The 21,114-nt window shown below is 35.3% G+C and overlaps 1 protein-coding gene across 4 annotated transcripts in view; it reads left to right on the forward strand.

The window, feature by feature from the left end:
- LOC411158 (leucine-rich repeat-containing protein 24) overlaps window positions 1-21,114 on the forward strand; it is a 287,583-nt gene that overhangs the window by 245,341 nt on the left and 21,128 nt on the right. For 3 of the 4 annotated variants that reach the window (XM_026441373.1, XM_026441372.1, XM_026441374.1), the window contains one exon: window positions 10,892-10,956. The gene's annotated coding sequence lies outside the window, so the exon portion shown is untranslated. Of the gene's footprint in view, window positions 1-10,891; window positions 10,957-16,053; window positions 16,313-21,114 lie in introns of those variants that run through there. The other variant, XM_026441375.1, reaches the window with a different exon arrangement.

Below are 21,114 nucleotides of genomic sequence, written 5' to 3' on the forward strand. Positions count from 1 at the left end.
CAAAGAATCGAAGAGGAGGTAACGAGTGGGGCCAATTTTCCGATACTTCTAATTGACGTTCGTTTAAATCAATTAAAAAAAAAAAAAAAGAAAGAGAAAAAGGGAGGAGAAGAAGAAGAAGAGGGGGAGAAAAAAGAGTACTACTCCGTAGTAATTGGCTGAACCTTAAAATCTGATTTTAACCGCGCGAAAGTGGATGGAATAAAAATCGCTTCCGACGTTCTAACGAGTTTAATTATACTTTTTCCTATTCTTGTCCCGAAAAAAATAACTAATATTTATGGACCGATATTTCGCAATATCCTCTTCGGGCGCGTTCATCGTCCCACTTTTTTTTAAACATTATTTTAATCTCGACGGAGTAATCTAATATAGACGAGATATGAAAATATAAGGAAATATATTTGACGAACGGTAAAAAAATATAAAAGTTCGATATTTTTGAAATAATCTATTTAAAAAAAAAAAGAAGCAACTTGAAATATCACACGAATATTCGAATCAATTTAAATATTAATTCTCCTACGGTTTAATTTATCTTTCCAATTCGTTAAAAATATCTTTTTGATAGATATTCACGAACATTCTTGTATATTATTCCATTCGGTGTATTAATATAGATAATATTGGATGTATAATATATAAAAAAAAAAAAATTGGAAACACGTTTCCCCACAATGAAAATCGTTTTAAATTTAATTCGCTCGAATGTAATTCATCCCTCGCAGATTGTAGTACATATCGAAGGAAATTCTTCAAAGGGAGGACCTGAACCAACCAAGAGAGGGTCTAAAAAAGAAGAAAAAAGAAGAACAAACATCAATCGCGAGAAAGTCAATAACCATTTAAATTACCTCCTTCTCGAGGAGCAAATCGCGTTAAAAACAGAGAAGCTTCGAACGGTCCATTGCCAGTCCATCCTCCTCTCCTTTTCACGATGCTCGAGATAAATTAAAAGCCTCGCATTAGGCGTCGAATTCGGAGAGAGGGAAAGCGGAAGGTGGATAAGATGGATAATCGAGGATATCATCGCGGTGATCGAATTCGATTTGCAACGTGCGAGCGGGTTGGGAAGCGGGCCAATTGAAAATAGTTCGATTTCAATCTAACCTCATCATCGGGGATGCCTCTCCTGATGCCCCTGAATAAACACCGACTTTTCCTCGCGCACGCGAATCAATTGAATGGAATAACCGAGGCGTGTTTAAGGGGAGGGAATTCGACCCGAGTAGAAAAGGACCACCATCGTTGAGCCCGTTTTATCCGTGGATAAGAGGAGGGGAGGGGCGTTGCCGTGGCGCGAAAATTCGAACTCGAACGGGGGGAAAAATCGGGCGAGAAGAATGGAACGAAGTCAAGGGCCGTCGACTTTTCTATCCGGTTGAATAAAAAGCCGCGCGACAGGCAAACGAGATGGAAACTCGCCGCTTTCTTCTCGACGTGCGCCCGTATCGTATTCCGGTTTAGCCGCGAGGAAGGAACCGTTGGAAAATCTTGTTGCGCGTATCTATCGATAATGCACCCATCCACCCGACTCCTTGCTCGATGCGAGAATTCTCCACTCCTTCCCTCCGCAGTCACTTCGTGAATTCTCACGCGGTAAACTCACCCGTAATAATCCTGTATTTATTGAACAACCGGTTATCTTCTTATATCCTGTTCTTCCTTTTTCTTTTTTTTAACAACCATCGAATACAGCTCTCCTCTTTTATCAATTTTCACGTCACATAAGTATATATATTTTTAAGATGAAGCAAAAGTTTCGTTCGTCATTGTTTCATCATTCATCTGGAAAAAGAAAGGATTGTCAAAATTGAGAGAAATCTAAGAAAATAGAAGATTCTTGAAATTGTGATGACAAAAAAAAAAGAAAAATACGTTTTAGAAATTAAGAAAATTATTTCATACCAATTCCATTGACAGAAAGACTAAACAGAAACGCAAAAAAATATGATATATCTATGTATCGACAAATGCAAAGATGCAATAATTCTATATCAAAAAAAAAAAAAGAAAGGAAGGAAAAAGAAAAATTGTAAAAACAAACAAAAGGGCAAAGGTGCAAAACTATTATGGTCGATGTATTGTTTGGTGTCTAGAGATAGAAGCTCGCGCCATTAGACCGCGTTGTGTTTCGACTCCGACAAATATTTGCCAACGTTGTAACGGGAAGAGTGACATAGAACGCTGGTGCGTGTACACAATGGAAAAACTAGACTTTCGCGATATAGGGATCGATAACCACGACGGTTATTTATATCACGCTCGTTAATCCGTGGAGCGAATCCGATAATGCGTATAATTTCGGTTGCCAAGGTTGCTCGAATAACCGGCGCAAGATGGACGACGTCGAAAAGCGTGATGTCGTCGTCCGGGTCCGATGGTCTGGCAGGCTGACGGCAACGAACATCTGTAACACGGCCGCGTTAGGAAGAGACACGTGAGATATACGGGTCTGGGTCTCTGTGATTGTCGTATGCCGTCCCAAAGCGAGGAAAAATCTGTTTTGAACGAGAATGGTTAAAGAGGAAAAATGGAGCGTGTTCGTTGAAAATTTTATCGGTTATCGTGTCAACGCGATACGGTGTCGTGGAATTATCGTCGTTCGGAATATTGGAAAGATGGTAAAATAAAATAAATCAGGGAGGGTGGAGGTTACGTGTCGTATTTTTATTTAGGATACGATATTTATAATGATGAAGATAAGAATTGCGAAATGCGATTTGTAAATTTTTCTCGGATGGAAATTTATTTATGGAAGAGTATTTAATGTAATATATTATAACAATTTCGTGGAATGAGGAGAAATATATACGAGCTGAAGAGGATACGAGAGAGGAATCGTTATTTTCCTATATTTTATTCTATTATTTGGGACGAAGGGAAAGTTCAGTGGCGTACTGGAAATACATTGCACGTGTCAGAAACGTGTTAACTGATGAACGTGACTGAAACGTGAATGATCATATGAGTTTTGCAAAGAATAAAAGCGTCTACTATCAAAAGAGTTGCTTTTGCACAAAAGCTTTGTAATTTCCGTTTGCTTTACTTCGTCGAAAAGGCGCGAAGCATCACTGTTCAACACGAGATATTCACTAATCACTAGCTCTTTGGAGACAGAAACTTTTCATGCTTCCCAGACAACAGCGTTATGTCAAGCAATACTATTGTTCATTGTCGTCCATTTAATGCTTTTATATTTTATTACGTTCTTAATTCTCGTATTTATTTTTTTTTTTTTTAAGATAACACTTTAATTTCTGTATGCATTGCATTTTTATTTATATATATTATATATATATATATATATGGTCGATATAATTCTTTGTAACAGAGATATTTTTCGAGAGAATATTATGATTTACAAACATTATTTTGCCATTTTTAATGCCACGAACAGCATCGACAAATTCTTAAGTAGATAACGTAGTTGAGAAGTTATGGAGAAAGGAAATGAGAATTAAAAACTTTCCTCTGCTCAAAGCGAAGTCTATCAAACTTGTGTTTAATGAAGTAATTATATATTTTAATTAAAAATCTTCTTGGAAAAATTCAAAAAAATTCCAATACTATATTAATATTAATTCAGTACATCTTCATATTCTTATTATAAATTTCTATATATATATATATATATATATATATATATATATATATATATATATATATAAATAATTTTACTTCCCAGTATAATAAAAATACTACATAATAAAAAAACTTTTAACGCGTGTGCAGTTAAGATAAAAATAAACGTATGCAAATACATTCTTTCAATATCCGCTCTTTATAAATATTTTTCCCTAATCTCTTCAACACGCACCATTACCATAGTTGCTTATCCTCAAAAAGATGTATGCACACTCGGAATCGCAAGTTAACCTCTCCATACACGTCGCTTATTTCCCCCATCGTGCTCGAAAAATTTTCTCTGTCATGGCCAACGAGCACGACCACTCGAACGTAAACATCTCACGATTTCTCACCCAGCGAATAACTAAACAGGGACGGAAAAAGCTCTTATTCTTCTCGTTTCCTAATGGTTATGGGTCTCTTGCGAGACTCCTGCGGCGCATAAGTATGCATTTCTACACCTTATTACGCGTATAAAGTATCCGGTTTAACGTCGCGCTTTATCCTTCTTTAATTTTCCCCACTCGCTCTGTCCTTCTTCTTCCCTCATCTTCCGAGAACCGCCGCTGGCGGCGCCACCGTCTCCTTCTTATTATCCTTTCCGCCACGTTCCGTTCGTTCCACGGCGGTTTCGTCCGCTTTTGTTCCACGTTAAGGAGCAACGGCTTGCTCCTCCTGACCCCTTTCTTCGTTCCCCTTTTCGTGCCGGCAGAAATAATTTAATTCGTATTACGAAGCCGTTACGGAGAAGGCAAGAAAAGCGGCGCGTTGCCGGCGCGTAGACGTTTCGCATTTGAAATCGAGAGAAAAAAGGGGGATCCCGCAGGTTAGGTTGGTTACACCGGCCCGAGCCTCTGCTGGGAGGAGTGGGTGGGTGGCTCTTTTCACGCGGCGAAGAAATAGCCTGAAAGAAAAGGGAGCTGCGGTTCTTGCCTCGTTATAGAGACGTTGCGGACTGAGATGTTGAGAGAATTCCTTCTTGATGGAATATGTCGAAAATAGAAGATTTTTGAATACGGTGGTAGGTTTCGTGGTGGTGGTGGTACACGTGTATTCGTAAATGTGCCAACCGCAGCGATAAAGTTTTGTTCCACTTGCTGCTCTGTATATGGGTTTTGTAGAGGTTGTAAGACACGAAGTCTTCGTTTCCTTTGAGCTAACTTAATTTTCAATTTTTCCTCCTTTGTTACTTACTATTCCTTCTCTTTCGCTCGCAGTTTAAAAGGGAGACTCTGACAATAGAAAGCTAGCGTCATTGTTTGAAATTTTTATTGTAAAATATGTTATTGGAGAAAATGAGCACGAGTGCGAGATAGTGCAATTTTAAAAAATACATTTTTAAGAATTGAAAAAGTATTCGAAAGGGATATATTAATTTGTTGATACGATTATTTGATTCGTCATAGATATATGATAGGAATTAGTTTACACATAGGAGATATTAAATGTGCAAAAATATGCAGAAATATCCAAAAATAAACAAGTTTTTATTTAAATTGCATTTCTTTAGTTCTGTTTATGGAAATATGAATATGCACGAACATTTGCAGTTATGAAACAAGCTACATATAGATTTTATCACTTTTTTATCGGTCATCAGATATTTAAATTTCTTTCAGAAAAAAAAAAAGAAAGGTAAAAAATATCTATTTTTATCATTTATTGAATGCCCGATTCTTCTACCTATAATAATTGTCAAGCACTTTATTTCAAATTCAATTCTCCGTGAAATAGCACAGTTGTGAAACAACTGAAACTAATATATATATATATATATACATAATGGAGTGGAAATACCTTCGCATGACAATAATTGGTTTCATGATATCCATAGACGAAATTAATAAGAGAATTCGGAACAAACTGTGTATCTTTTTCAATGACAGCCATCCTCGATAGTAAATCACAGTAATTAATTATCAAAATGCAAAGCAAAACCAATGTTTTTATTACAAGGAAAAAATGTATTTATGCTTGATTTTTTTAATAACTATAGAAATAATTATTTATTTAATAATTATTATTAAAACATGAATCAAAGTTTCTTTTCAATTAATAATTATCTTTTTCATATTTTATTCTATCTTCTTTTACGATGATATAAGATTAAGAATTAAAAAATTGCTGAATTGAAATTCAATGTTTCAAAGAATGGAAAAATTATTGAGAACAATGTAAATAAAATAAATATAAAAGAGGATGAAAATTGAAAATGAAATCAAGATATGCGTCTATATAAATAATGCTCACTATGTGATATTACTTTTTTATGCAAATGTACGATTATAAGAAAGCTTTGATCGAGCAAACGCACGGTTGAACGATAATTATTAAAAATTAATCAAAGTTCTACAAATGTTGATGAATCTTGAATAATTAATGATTCTAGGAAAATTACTAGAGAGGGTTGAAGTTGTGCACTGCATTATACATATCGTGTGTATAATAAAATCAATCTGTTCAACGTGAATAATACATAAAAATCACATCCTACAATTTTCATTCACGAATGATTAAAAATTCCATATTGAACGGAATTTTAATATCAAGTCGTTCGATCAATTTTTTTTCTGCCCTCTATTAACATTCGTTGATAGATCGATCAATATGCAAGATAAATTATGAAACTGAATGGGAAGCCTTTATCTTCGTAAAATCTTCGATGAATGAGAACGAATAGATTTTTTTTAAGTTTAAAAAACATGAAAAATCTTTCTTTTTAAGTTTATACTTAATAAATTTATTTTAATGAACAAATAATATGTCGAAACTTTACTTCAAAATTAATTATTCACTTTAAGAATAATTTTTAGAATTTCTCTGATTCGTATTGAATTCTCCAAAAATTCTCCACATCGATATTTTTGAAACGTGTATAAATAAAATATTTCATTATCAAATCAGTACAATCTTTCTCAAAGCTATTTGTTACGAGTTTCGTAACAATTTATACAACGACGAAAAATATTTTCTTCGATATTTCATTTCGGGACGAAGAGATTCGACTTCAACCTTTCTTTTTTCCCCGAAACACTCGGATTCCTCTAATCGTATATCTTTTTCTCCGCGTAGCAATCGAGTTACAGGAGGCGCGTGTGAAATTTATCGAGGATGACAAGCTCCAGATGACAAATTAGATTACAACACGAGTCAATCTATTTACGTGAACGCGTGTCCCAAATGGGCGAACTTTTAGCTCGCGCACAATTGCCCATAAAGGCAAAATGCAATCCCCCCTCGAGTTACGAAATCTCTTGTCTTCTTTTCTTCAGTGCAGAAATGTTTCAACAAGATTTAAATTTTCCACTTGATCGTAAGATTTATTCTTTCATCGGGGTGGAAAAGATGCAGCACGGGTTATAAAATTTGGAACAAGTTAAAGTTTACGAAAGTTTTAAAACGAAAATACGTAACTTGAGATGTTCCCTGTTGTTGAGAACATTTTTTGAGCTTTTTGAGATTTTTGCAAATGGCTTCTTCCAAAGTCTGAGAGATGAGAGATATAAACGTTTAACATGGATCGTTTCGATCCATCGTCCCTTAACTTTAACGATTTTAAACTTACGACTATCGATATATCGTTTCTAGTGAATCTTCTCGATTTTAGTGAAGTTGATACAAAGTTGGGGAAAGAATGATTGGAAAGAGAAAGAAAGGAAGAAGGTCTGTTTTAAGAGAAGCCGAATTGGAAAAGGGATGGTCAAGCCTAAGACAAAATATCTGTTTGGAGAGCCGGGTGAGAACACGTGGGGAGAAAGATTGCCGGAAATTTCGGCGATTGCTTAGGCGGAATAAACCGAGCGTATCTGTGAAAAATATTTATGGCACGAGACATTTGGTTGACAGACGTTACGCGGATATTTTCTCTCGCACTTTGCCGAAATGATGGTCGTCAAGATTTTATGAAGTTTTCTCGCTTATGAAAACCCTCCCCTCGTTGCTCAATTTTCCTTCCTCGAGGATAGATCTTCTCGAGGATAAATAATCTTAAGAACGATTTGCGATTTATAGCGAATCGATGATTTTATTTTTTATTTTAATGCAAATTAACTCTTTTAGTTCGTTAATGAAATCTATACTTTTTCGTTTAATATATTAAATTCTTTTATATGTTAATACTGAGAAGAATACAGTCAACTAAAATTGTAAATTTAAATGCACAAATATATATCGTATTCGAGGAAAAAGAATGGTCCCTTTCTTCCAATTCAGGGACACAAACGGTAGCAAGGAAAAAAGTGCAATAAGAGTAGAAGTAATTCAAGCGTCCGTAAGGGAAACGTAAAGTATGCACCGCTGTACGTCTTTAGAATATTAAACATTTTCGGTTTGGTGTGCGTCGTGGAACTTGGGTTTAGATTACTCTCCTCGTAAAATTTGTCTCCTCGCTCCCCTTTTGATTCTCCCCCTTGCAAACGAATGCTTTCGCCATTCCTTGAAAACAGTCGATTATAAGAAGAGGCGAGGCGGGGAGGAGGGTGAGGATCCTCGAAAGACCTCGAGCCTTTGCCGGCTCACGTCCAATCAGGCTCGATCGATAATTCTCAGATGGTATTCGTGATAGCGCATTCAATTAATACGGCTGCGAAAGTGGAAGCACTTTGTTATGACTTTGGACAATATCCGCGACTCTCCTATTGCATGTCGTACTATTGTACGGATTCTGGCGGATTATCGGTTGTGTGGAAGTTGAAGTGGTTGTAATTTAACGGTTCCAAAGTCTTGACGATATAATTTCTGACTTCATTTCCGATTGGAATCGGTGGTGATAAATTTTGAGAGATTGAATTGGAATTCAATGAAATTGATGCTACTTTTTTTTTTGCGTATTAAAATGTAGAATATAATTAGTGATACGTTTTCTTTTCATTTTTTTTCGTAGAATGAAATTGAATTTATCATAATTGGAAAAGTGGTTGGAACGAATGTTAATTTCTATGTAATTCGATCAGAAATTCGGTAGAACGAGCGCGTTTGTCAAACCGGCTAATTAGTATTAAATATTTTGAAAATTTTATAGATATTATCGAAAAGAGTTATCATACTCTGTTGTTGTAATATTTTATATTGTAATTACTGGAGATTATTCATAAAGGATATTTATCTGAAAATATTTTTATTTAATTTTTTTCTCTATATGTGCATTTAATGCAAAATTTTACATTTTTGTTGAATATTCGAATATTTTAATTTTCATTTAAAGCAGTACGCGTAATTTCATAGGATATTTTAATTTAAAAAAAAAAAAAAAAAAAAGAGCATATAAAAATATTAATTTTATCGTATGAAAAAGGAAAAAGTCATTAAAGCACATAAATGAAAGTGTTCTCTTCCATTAATCATATTATTACATAAAAGGTGGATTAAAATGCAAGAAGTTTCTTATAATATAACGTGTTTAAAATTCACTCTAGCCGTATTAAGATAAAAGATAGCAGTTCTCTATTGTTCTACCTTTAATCCTTATAAACTCTTTAAACCTTTCCTCTTTAATCTTTTACCTTTTGTTGTCTCCTCGTTAACTTGTTAATTTTCCGTAATCTATTTAATTTATTTCATTTTTCAATTCCATCGTTCCGAGGATATTAACATTGCTAATTTTGTATTAAAAAATTCAAACTCATTTCGAGCTAACTAATTGTCCCATATTCAATTCTGAAATTTCTCTCTATCAGATTGCATTTTCTCAAATTTTAAATATTTTGAAAAGAAAAAAAACGAACTTAAAAAACGAATCTTATTCACCTTCGTTCCTTCCTTCCACTTATACAATTATACACAACACGAGATCCATGTTGTAAAGTCTCAAAATCCGCATCCCCAAGATTTATCCCTCGATATTAATCCGCTGTAAAAGGACTGGCCATCCAAATAAATCTTCCCCCAACTTGAAGGTAAGAAAAAAGGGCCTCGATTTTCTTATCTTCTTCTTCACTTCCTTCTTCTTCTTCTTCGTGCCAATAGGTGGCACACCAGTTCCGTTCACCTGAAGTTTCTCGATGCCTGTCGCGGTTCCGTTCCACTTCTCAAGACAAACGATCCTCCCCCGCTTTGCCACGTCCCCCCATCTTTATATCGAGCGAATACACCGAATATACCGACTCGATGTGTCATCGATTTTCAGTGGCGTTCCACGGCGAGCCGGAAAATTTATCGACGATCGCGCGCCTCCTTTCGATTCGATCTCGATACAGTGGACACGCATATCGACCATAACGCATATCGATACGCAAACTTTTCCGTTTACCGGAATAGAGAGAGAGAGAGAGAAGCAAGAGAGAATCGAATGTTATGTCGCGGTTTCCGCGAATATATTCGACGCGCTAAAATTGAAAGCGGTCAGCTCGAAAAGCGGCTTATTCGACGCATAACTCGCGAATAGATTTCCGTGGCTGGCCTCCCTTTGTTACCATTAATAGAAATGTTTTTTTGTTTCGTTGTTTGTCGAACCGGTTTGTCGCCTACTCCGTGTTTCCACTCTTCCATAATCGGAGGGGGGAAAAATCGTTTCCCCTTTTGTCCACTTTTGGGACGTTTGTGTGGCGGGACAGAAATCCGCGTACCGCCACCGGAAATCCTCTTCGTCCTCGATGAATTATTTACGCGAGTCTAAGCTAAAAATTCTTGTCCCGGACGAGGACTCGACTCGTGTTTGCTTATCTTCTTTAAGGGGGAGGGGGAGGGGTTGGTACTTCTCGAGGATTAAATTAGATGTTACGCGTGTATTGGGGAGCGGTTGTGGATTATAGGAGGAAGTTGTTCTTTTCACAGGTTGTAATTTGGGAAAGGGATGGGTTACTTATTCCGTTATTCTTCGCGCGGAATGGACTGTGCGATGTTCTTATCAAAGTGGATGAGATTTCTTAAAAAAAAAAAAAAGTAGAATTGATACTTTAAAAGAATTAAAGAATTAAAGAATAGAGTTTCTTAACGAAACAAGTTCAATTAACATTTTTCTAACGATTTATGTTCGAATATTCGAATTTGTAATTTAAAGTTTTACGCAGATAATTTCATAGGATATTTAAAAAAAAAAAAATACCAATTTTATCGCATAAAGAAAAGGAAAAAGTGATTAAACGAAAGTGTTCTCTTTCATTAATCATTTCATTATTACATTAAAATGCAAGAAGTTTCTTATAATGTAACGTTTGTGTGATCTTTTCCAATGAGAAATCACGTTTATATTAATTTATTTCAATTTATCCGTCTATTATATATTTAGCTATTGACCTCCTCCCTTTTGTTTCTGTTGTTGCAGAACACTTCCTTGGCAAAGTGACGCTCAAGGCGGTCACGGATTTCTCGCTCCTGTCTAAATTAAGGGTAAGCGTTCCTCACATTTACATTTATACGTTGCCTGCTTGTGTTGCCCTCGCCCAATGACCGGTTGGAAAACAACCGGTTCAAATTTGTTCGGGGTAAGTTCGCGGCCTGGCCGTTTTCACCCCGACGGTTTTCCTACCCTGAAACGATTAAGTCGATAAATTTCAAAGTTTTCCTTCTACTCGATATCCAGCCAGGTATTCGTATTCCTGTTTACCCGCCCTGAGTTTTACTTCTCTCTCTCTCTCTCCCTTTACCCTTTTCTCTCTCGTGAAACACGAGCAGCGAGGTTGATTTTCTAAACAGTACAGCGAATTCTTTCTTTCCTATGAAGGAAAAGAGGAAAAAAAAGAATGGACAGAAAAGTAGGCAGAGAGGAAGGTTCATTGTCGGTGATTGTTTGCACAACTTGAAAATCGTATACGGAACCAGCGATGATATTTTTTTTTTTCTTTTACACCGTCCCCTCCTCCTTTCTTTTTCAGGAAATAAGATAATATAATCGCGAGCGTGCATATATGCCGAACAATTTAACCAAAGCTCGATTTAAAATTTTCTACCAGCGGGGATTATTATCGCTGTAATGCGGTTCGCGAAATGGAACGAATTTCAGCGAATTTTTTTCTTCGTCGAGCGTATTAAACGGGATATCAGAGAATTTTATTTCTAATCGATAATATTTCTTATATCAATCTCGAATTTGAAGCATAAGTAAGAAAATTTTCATCTTCGTTTGTTCGTTCGTTCAGGATCGAAGATAGAGAAAAAAGAAGAAGAAGAAATTCTAGAAACTAAAAAAATACTTGTAATCCATTTTACCATTATTTCGCTGTGTTCCTCCGTCATTTCTGATATTAATAATTTAACACGATTTTAACAGCAACGCAAATACCAAAATTAATAACCGTTATAATAACATGTTGATTATTATTGACGAGATCCCCTCGTCAATCCGATAGCTTTCGGTATCAGAAATCAAATATGACGGAACATGGTGAAATGTAACATAATATCGAATCGTGTCATTGATGAATTCAATCGAGATTTGCATACCTCCTCCTGTAGCATACATCCGCTACAATTCTGTTTTATCGATATCGATAAAAAAAATAACGCGTCATTCATCCCCCGTTTCTGCGATAATTTGCCATAAGAGGCAATCTTATACGAATCTTGTTATTATATAAAAATAATTTCATCCGACGACGAATAATATATTTCGCGGGGAGGAGGGACAACTCGTGGTGAACGCGATTTCTGTGAATATTTCACAGAATCGGAAGTTTCTCATTTGCGCGTGGCTGATAAACCGGAACTCTAATAGCGACGTCGAGAGATCAAAGGATCTCGTGAACGTGAAAAAAAAAAAAGAAAAAACAGGTTCTCTCAATCTTTACCTTCTAGCTTTGAAAACTAAGTTTTGCTTCTGGCTGTTCATTATGAAAAGGAAGAAGAAAATACCCCGCTTCCTTAAGATGGGATTTCGATATTCTTTCTTTCTTTTCTTTTCTCCTTTTTTTCTTTTACGCGGTTAAGGGAAAAATAATAATATTATAAATTGGATTATCAAAGCAGTTCGTTAAATAAATATTTTCCCTTAGCAAGTGAATATTTGTATATCCAAATCCTAAATTACCATGCATCATTCCACTTTTCGAAAAAAGTTAGCCTTAGAGAGAGATTGAATCTCTTTCCGAATTTATTATTAACGGAGCAACAAGGGAATAAAAGATTAAAGGGAAGGGAAATTCGACGACAGGGGCCCCCTAATCAGCCGAGTAGAGTTTCTGAAATTAATCTCAAGCACGTCAGATACACCTTAAGAAGTATCTTTAACGAGCTTCTGATTAACGTCGCGACGAAACGATGCGGTAGCTCGTTCCCCGGATGGTTTACACAATCATCCGGCTTATTTGAAAAGTTTACGCAATTTCGTGTCGCGACACGTGGCCTGTAAATATTCAGAAAACTTAGAAACTACGGTGACGGGTGCGGCACGAGGCAGGGGCACGAAACTTGCGTTGCCGCGACACGATTCGATATCGGAAAGAACGTGAACTGCATACCTGAATTCCCGATTCCGGGACTAACTTTTCTCGACGAATTCTTTTGTTTATCTAACTCGCTTCGCCGTGATTCCTTTTCCATCTCTTTCTGTCTCTCGCACACAAATGCAGAGATCTCGTTTCTTCGAGTATCCGCGAGAGAAGAGTATTCTATCCCATTTGATTTTACGAGCACGCTTCGGTTCGGCGATCGCCTTTATTCATTTTCTTTAAAATTTATTCGACTTTCGGCAATTTGGCGCTTCAACTTTTGGCTTTTCCCGGATAAAGAAATGGATTTTTCAAATGGTTGAAACGCACAAAGCGTTTCTCGACAATTGATCAAATCTTGTATCGATTCCTTACACTTCTTTTAAATTTCTTCTGCCGATAAATGCTTCGTTTAAAAGTGAAAAAGAATTTTCTCCGAGGAGAGAAGGGGAGGAAGAGAGGAAAAAAAAAATAGTAAAGAAACAAGCAATATAAAACGCGATAAAGAAAATATAACTTGGCGTGATTAAAGGGTCACAATTTCGATAAGGAATTACATTTCACGACAAAGAAGATTTCGTCGTCGATATAACGATTTCCAATGCAATTTTAACGAGATCGAGAATAATAGGGATGTTCTATTACATCATACGGCAGAAAATACTTGTTATCCTCGACGTTCACCATCCTCTTGAATTCTCACGTATTTGCATTCATAATCGGTTGGAAAAGCGAATGAAAGATAAAAGGAGAAAGATAATGAAGATAGCTGCACAAAATTTATTAATCATCTTTCCGGGTTATCCAACAATCCTTTCCATAAAAAATTTTGAAAAATTGTAATATCTCAGATCTTACTAATATTATGAAATATTTACATTATAAATTATTTTAATTTAATAAGTTTAGAATTCACTATTCTTTATTCAAAATTTTCATTTCACTGTTATAAAGTTAAGGATGAAAAGAAAATTTGTTTCTATTGTATCTCTACATATATTTTTATTATTGATCGATTATTAAATTTAAATTTACGTTTGCATATTAATAAAAAAAAAAAGAAAGAAGTATAGAAATATTGTTGATAAATTTCCAATAAACTAAAGAAGTACTTTCTTAGCAGTACTTTTAATACTTTATACTTTTTTTCATTTTTTTTACGCGTAAATCCACCCTTTTCGACTCAAGAACGAATCCGCCTCTCATATTTTCTCATGCCTCGAAAGAAAATTACCAAGAACATAATGTCATAGCAAAGGCTTTAAATCCTTGATATTACCGTCAGATAAATGACCTTGCAACCGAAGATTTACGCCACCAGATCTCATTATCTGGCCCGTTACCATAACGTGCTCATTATCGTTTGTTCGTAATTTTCTCTTTTTTTTTTTTTTTTTTTTTTAATGAAAGATTCTCATTACGATTAAAAAGTACGGTAGATCAGCCGCTGAATTTTTCTACTTTCATTTCACGTAACATGATCTTTGACAGCAAAGATCTAAGCGAATTTTTCTCTAATTACCATTCTTGGAAATTTATATTGCAAGACTGTGAAATAAATTACGATGACTGGTGAAATTAAAGGAAATTAATGAAAATGGGGAAAAGTTTGATCCATCAAATAATCTTGTCTTTTTATAAATGTTAAATTTGCATACGCTTGTATTTTGTAAGAAAATTTACAATGGTATTCCACGATTAAATATATATATATATATATATATTGTAGATGTATAATAAAGGATTGAAAGAAAAGAGAGAATAGGAAATAAAAAATAATGATCGTCTAATTTAAAAAAGTAAATCACATTCCATTTCTCATTTCGCGCAGAAATTGCCATTGTCACGTTATCATTTTGATACGTTGAAATTTATTAGTTTCTGGAATTGGATCAGAATTACGAAGCTTGATCCGATAAATTGAAAAGCCAACATCACTGATATTTATAAATCACTCAAAACTTCGTATTCCGAGGAATAAATCATACCGATGAAAAACTTCCACACATTTTAATTCCACACATAATTCGACCGTGTTATAAAAGTATCAATTCCTCTCGAATTTAATTCTTTAATTATATTCAAACCAGGCATTTATCAAAACGACCCTGGCAATTTTATTCGCATAGTTTCAACAAACGAAAGCAATGATCTATAGAAAATTCACTCCTTTCTTTCTTTCTTTTTAATCTTCGCTGTGTCCACATTCCCAATTTTTCGAATTTCTAAAATCAATAATTTTCTTCACTAAAAATTTTAATTTGTTTATTTATATAAAATAAACAAATATATCGATTCGATTCGTTATAATTAAAATTTGTTATTTAATTGTTTAATAAAGATAATCCCACACGTTTCTTTCGATATCTTTCGTTCAATTTCTATATCGAGTGTATATAACTTTTTTTGCAAATTCAAGAAAAAAAGAATGACGATCCTTTCTTAGACGGCAAATTATTCTTAGACGAGCTATCCTCCATACGTTCCAAGCATTTCAACGAACGAGGACAATACATCCTGTCTTTTATTACCTTCTTACAAATACTCGCTTCGTATATACTGGTTTCGATCGGACAGTTCAAGTCGATCCCCGAGGATATCCTATTAGATGAATAGAGCCGCGTAATCTTGGCAATCCGCTGATAAATACGAGTTTCCTACGGGGCACAGCTGTGTCTTGCTTTGACATCTGTGCACTTTATTATATCGCGGTGTCTATGTGTTCATACGGATAGAGGAGATAGGAAGGAGAATTATAACGTCGCGCCTCAATCACGTCAATAACAAAAGCTCGCCACTATTCGTCCGATTAGTTTCGCAAGTTGCCTCGTAATGTGCACAAGTGTGTGTTCAAGAAATGAAAGATCACGGCGAAACCGGTTGTAAAATGTAAAATTTTTACGCGAAAGGAAATTATTATAGTTGTATCGTGTCGGTGAATTCGTTGTCTGAAAAAATATTTTTAATAAAAAAGAAGAAAAATCGATGGTTTCGAAATAATAATATTCTGTCGAATGAACACGTTTCTCTCTTTTTTTTTTTTTTTTTTTCGTAATTTTAGTGATTAGTGATTAGTGTGTACGTTGTATGTTATATATATATTGAAGGGATAAGAAAAAGAAGAAAAGGAAGAAGAATATAAAATTTGTGAATATATCATCGTATTCGACAACACTTGCATTTTGTTTGAATTTTACAACCTCATTACGATGCTCCCCCGATGCATAATTACGGCAACGAAATATGCAACTTTGTGCCGGTCAAATATCTTCTCTGTGGATACGTTTGAAAATAGGGAAGCGACGTGTAATTTCACTCGCGTAAGTATATATTTGGCTGCAAAATTATGTATTCCTTTGCCCCAAATTTCGTTCCCACGTATAGAGAAATATTATATTTACTTTTGTATCAAAACCTACTTCTAAATGTATCTCTTCCGTATCATTCGTTTCATCCGTCAAAATTCATCTAAAGAAAGAAAGAAAGAAACAAACGTAACAACTAACATAATGTTTCACCATCCCCTCGTAAATCGAGATTAACTCTTCGAAAAACTAAAAAAAAAAGCAGCAGTCCCATTTTCAACTTTCATAAACTAAACAACATCAGAAAGAGTTTCGGCAAACACGAGGAACGCATTACGTATTTCTTAATGCACACAATGTTGTTTTCCGTAACTGTAGGTTTCAGCACCCCTATTCATTCCCAATTAACACAAATCTGAACGTGTTACCAGAAAAATTTTCTCTACTACTAACCCTTTCTATATAAACTTACTCGAGGAAATACGTGGGAAAAGGGTAGGATCGCCGAAAAGAGGAGCTATATGATGACCCATATGATCCTCCATCTGCGTAAATACATATAGCGGCGTATATACGTGTGCGTGTTTTCCCTTGGCGCGACATCGTTCTTCCTTAGAAACCTCCCAGGAGACGGTTGTATCTCGTAATCACAAGCAGTATTCTGCCGTTTCCCTATATTCGTGTGCGCGCGCTACGTTGCGTTACGTGCGTGTGCAACAAACACACGTTCGCTAGGTTTAGTTACATAAAGGGTGTCGTCCCGTGAGGGGGAGGGGGAGGGAGGCAGCAGGTGTAATATCGACTCCTCACCCATATTAATATCCTGCTTCGAGCCTTCTGGGGTGCCGTCTTGGTTTTCCCCATATCCCTGTCGTATTACAGCGAATACGAGCCTGTAACCAGAAGCGGGCGTAATGGCGGAGGGTCTGCGCCTTCAACGCCATCTACGCACGTTTCTTCATTACACCCATTTCGCACATGCGTTTGCGGACGTTTACGTATATATAGTATTATACAGTTTGTTGATTTATACAAAGCGAAGGTGGAATACGTGCGCAGGATTATTTAATCGTGATCAATGGATGGATTTGGTTTGAATGAACGTAGTGCATAGTTTGAAATGATTTTTATATGAAATGATAAAAAGAAAATGGTTTTTCGAAATAGTTTTGATAAATAGTCGTTGTGTAATTCGTGATTGAAAGTAACGTCATTATCTTTTGGTACAATGGAGCTCGTATCGTTCCTTTTTTTTAAAATAATACATTAATTGCATCAATCGTTAATACGATAATTAATTGATATTGTAAAATTGAAAGCAAAGAACGGAAAGATTCATCGAGGTTTTATTACATTAATGAAAATACACTTTTTTTTTTCGAGAAGAATAGTTATTTCGTTTACTCTTCAAAATCGATAAAGAAAAAAGAAAAAAAAAAGAACATAGAAAGATATCACTTATTTCATGACTCACCATTTACGACATAAATTATAAATACGACTTTCCCCATCGTGTTATGGATATTACGAGATCAGAATCGAGATAACAACCCCCTGTTCTATTAACGACCACGTTTGCCCTTTCGGGAAGGGATCGTGGTCATAAAAATTTGTCGAGTTCGCGCAGACAAAAAAATATGGGAATAATTGCGGAAGCATTTCGTGCAGGGGTCGGCGGCTACGTATTATCAGCGTACGTATTATTCGAGCGGAGCCGGCGTCGGCGGTATCGATATTCATTGGTAATTAAGTATTAACAGCTTATCGGTGGAAAGTGACCCCGCGTGGAGAGTTCAAACTTCCCTTCGCGCTTTGCCCGCCGTCTCTGCCCGTTTCTCATTTATAATTAGAAAGTCGATTACGCGGCGCCTTTGCCATAACGATACGATCCCTCTTAAAAAAAATAATTCCAATTCTTTTCTGGAAGCACGAATGAAATATCTGTACGCTTGTATTTTTTTTTTTTTTTAATTCAAACATTTTTTAAAAGAGAGAGAGAGAGAATGATTTAAAAGTATTGACAAGTGTTGATAAATCATTTTCGAAAGTTTAAATATTAGGGGAAGGATTACTTAATTATCCGGAACTAAAATATCATCGATCCTTCATTATTCTCCTTCGAAACGAGGTGAACGTTCGTGACATGTACGGTCGAAAAATGACCAAATTATGAAATATCTTTCGAACCCTTCCGTGGCGCATCGATCGTTCGATGCACTCCTCTCTATTTTTCGATACCACTCACGTCGAACACGGGGAATATTCATTATTGGATGAATAACGTATTTTCTATCGTTAATATACAGCGGTCCATTAATTTTCGCCCGGGGCTACAATTATCTCCCGGATCGAAAGCTTCCCCGATTTTTAACGGGGAACATTTCGATTCCAGGGAAATACGCTCGCTCGTTGCTTCCCACAGGCCAATGAAAATATTAAAGTACCGAAAATCGTGGATTTTTTGGTCGATGAAATATCAACGAAGTCTGGATGATATTTGAATTCCGCTTCTGTCGGTGACGCGATGTGTTTTGGCCTTTTGAAATCGGCTCTCCCTTTTCTCTGAAACAGAAACGTTTCCATTGTTTTTGCATTCGCTGCGTACGTGATAAACGACCGTTGTGGTGTGTTTAATTATTGGATGTGGGATGTGAAATGGTTATTCGTGTATGGTTCAAAGTTATGAGCGGAGATATTGCTTTTTCTGAATTTTTTCGTTTTATCCTTTTTTTTTTCTTTTTTTTTTTTTGTTGAGTTAGAAATATAAATGAATTTTTTTCAACAATTCTGAGATAATTGAAAATAAATTGTAAACGGAATTTTTGTGTATTCGATGTTAAAAAGTTGTGAGAAAAATTACAATCGTATTCATAAAATTTTAATCATTTCTTTTTTTTTTTTTTGGGAAATTTATATTCAATCGATGTAAAATTTGTTATATTATTATCGCAACTTTATTTTGCAACATAAATTTTGTATAATATATCAATATTTTATTTCAAATAAATGTATAGTCTTCGTCTACGAAAAATTTACAATTTGGAAGAATAGGAGGACTCACTTTAGATATATGATAAGTTTCAATTCTCAAGAGACATCTCGATCCTTTATCGAATATAAATCTGATAAAAGGAAATTGCAAAAAATAAGAATCAATTTTAAAACACATCCCAAATATAAATTGAAAAATACCTCTTTGAAATCTAATTCTTAAAATTCTATTCTTCTTCCTTTCCTCTTTCCGTATTTCCCATTTAATTTCCACGCTAACTCATCCCTGAAACTCACCCTTTTCCCTCATCCCAAAACTACCATTTCCGATTACCAATTTATGTTTCGCGAGATTAAATCGATGATATGTGGCGGAAACACGATGTTCGAACGAAATAATATAATCACACGAGGGAACCGAAACTCTCGGTCTCTCCGTGCTTCACTTTCGACCGACCATCGATTTGTATCCCGAGCAGGCAATTTAGTAAAAACTTTTCCACCGGTGCCGTTTCGTTATTACGTCCCTGGTGGTGGACCCACTTCGTAACTGAATCTTCCCCAAGTTCTCGCTCTAACTGGAATATAATGTACCGTATATAAACGACGGCCACCCCCAGGAGAAGGATCCCTCAATGATCTGTTCTCCCGGAATCGATTCCCACCACTCTCTCCATTCGTGAATAATTACCACGTGAATTTATTTCGCTCGTGGCTTCGAGGTCGGTTTCCAGTTTCGTGAAAATATTCTTGATCGAAGTTTCGCTTAATGTAAGGAACAAATAATATTTTTTTTTTTTTATGTCATCTAGAAAAGGATCGATCGATTGTGGAGACTTTTTAAAATTTTTTTTCGTATTACATCGAGATATATATTCGATTGACTCGTTTCATCCTCTTCTGGGATGGGATGAAGCTGTCGTTCTCGCTTTAGATCCGTTGCTCGGTCGATAATGTCATCACGTAGACGAATGGCGCGGATATTAAATAAAACGAAACGACGCTATGGTAATCGTTTTCGAGTGCGGGCTTTTAAAAAAAAAAAAAAAGGAAGGAAGAATTCGTTCCATGGTTTGGACGATTTAATTGGGGCGAGCGATCGGCCGAGAGGAAAGAAAGCTCTCGATTCGATGATCCGTTTAAAGGTTTTTGTTGCTGAAGATCGTTCAAAGATATATTTTTTATATATCGCGCAACCGGTTTTTTTTAGAGGATTCGATGCGAGAATCGCGTGAGATTTTCTATATTCAGGAATTTTCAATTATCGATCGGTTAATGTAAAATGTTTAAGTAATATAAGTAATATAAATTGTAGATTTGTTATTAGTTTATCGAGATATAGATACTTTCATTATGATTCTCTTGCGTTTAAATTAAATGTCGCATAAATTAAATGATAAAAATAATTGTTTACAACGTAATCAAATTTATTCGTTGATTTTGATTCAATTTTAATCTAATATTATACTTGTTGTTATCAAATTCTACTATTAATATTATTTCGTAAGAATTTTTTTTTTTTCTTTTTTTTAAAATGTCAACAATTCGTTCAAAATATCTCTTACTCAAATCCAACAAGATTCGTGAATGTTATTATATTTACGAAAATAAATCTTCTTCTTGTAATTTTAATTTTATGAAAATTGATACATCAGTTAACGATACTGTATTCATCTATTCACGAATGAATTTCGATCCACAAGCGGATCAACGCACAACAGGTTTCCGAGGTTCGATTTAATTAACATATCGATATAATTGTATCGTGAAAACTAGACGATGCGCACTTGATGATTGACCCGAGCGAACGCTTGGCATTCATATAT

Source organism: Apis mellifera, linkage group LG6 (genome assembly GCF_003254395.2).
Source record: "Apis mellifera strain DH4 linkage group LG6, Amel_HAv3.1, whole genome shotgun sequence".
In the NCBI taxonomy this organism is placed as follows: Eukaryota; Metazoa; Arthropoda; class Insecta; order Hymenoptera; family Apidae; genus Apis; species Apis mellifera.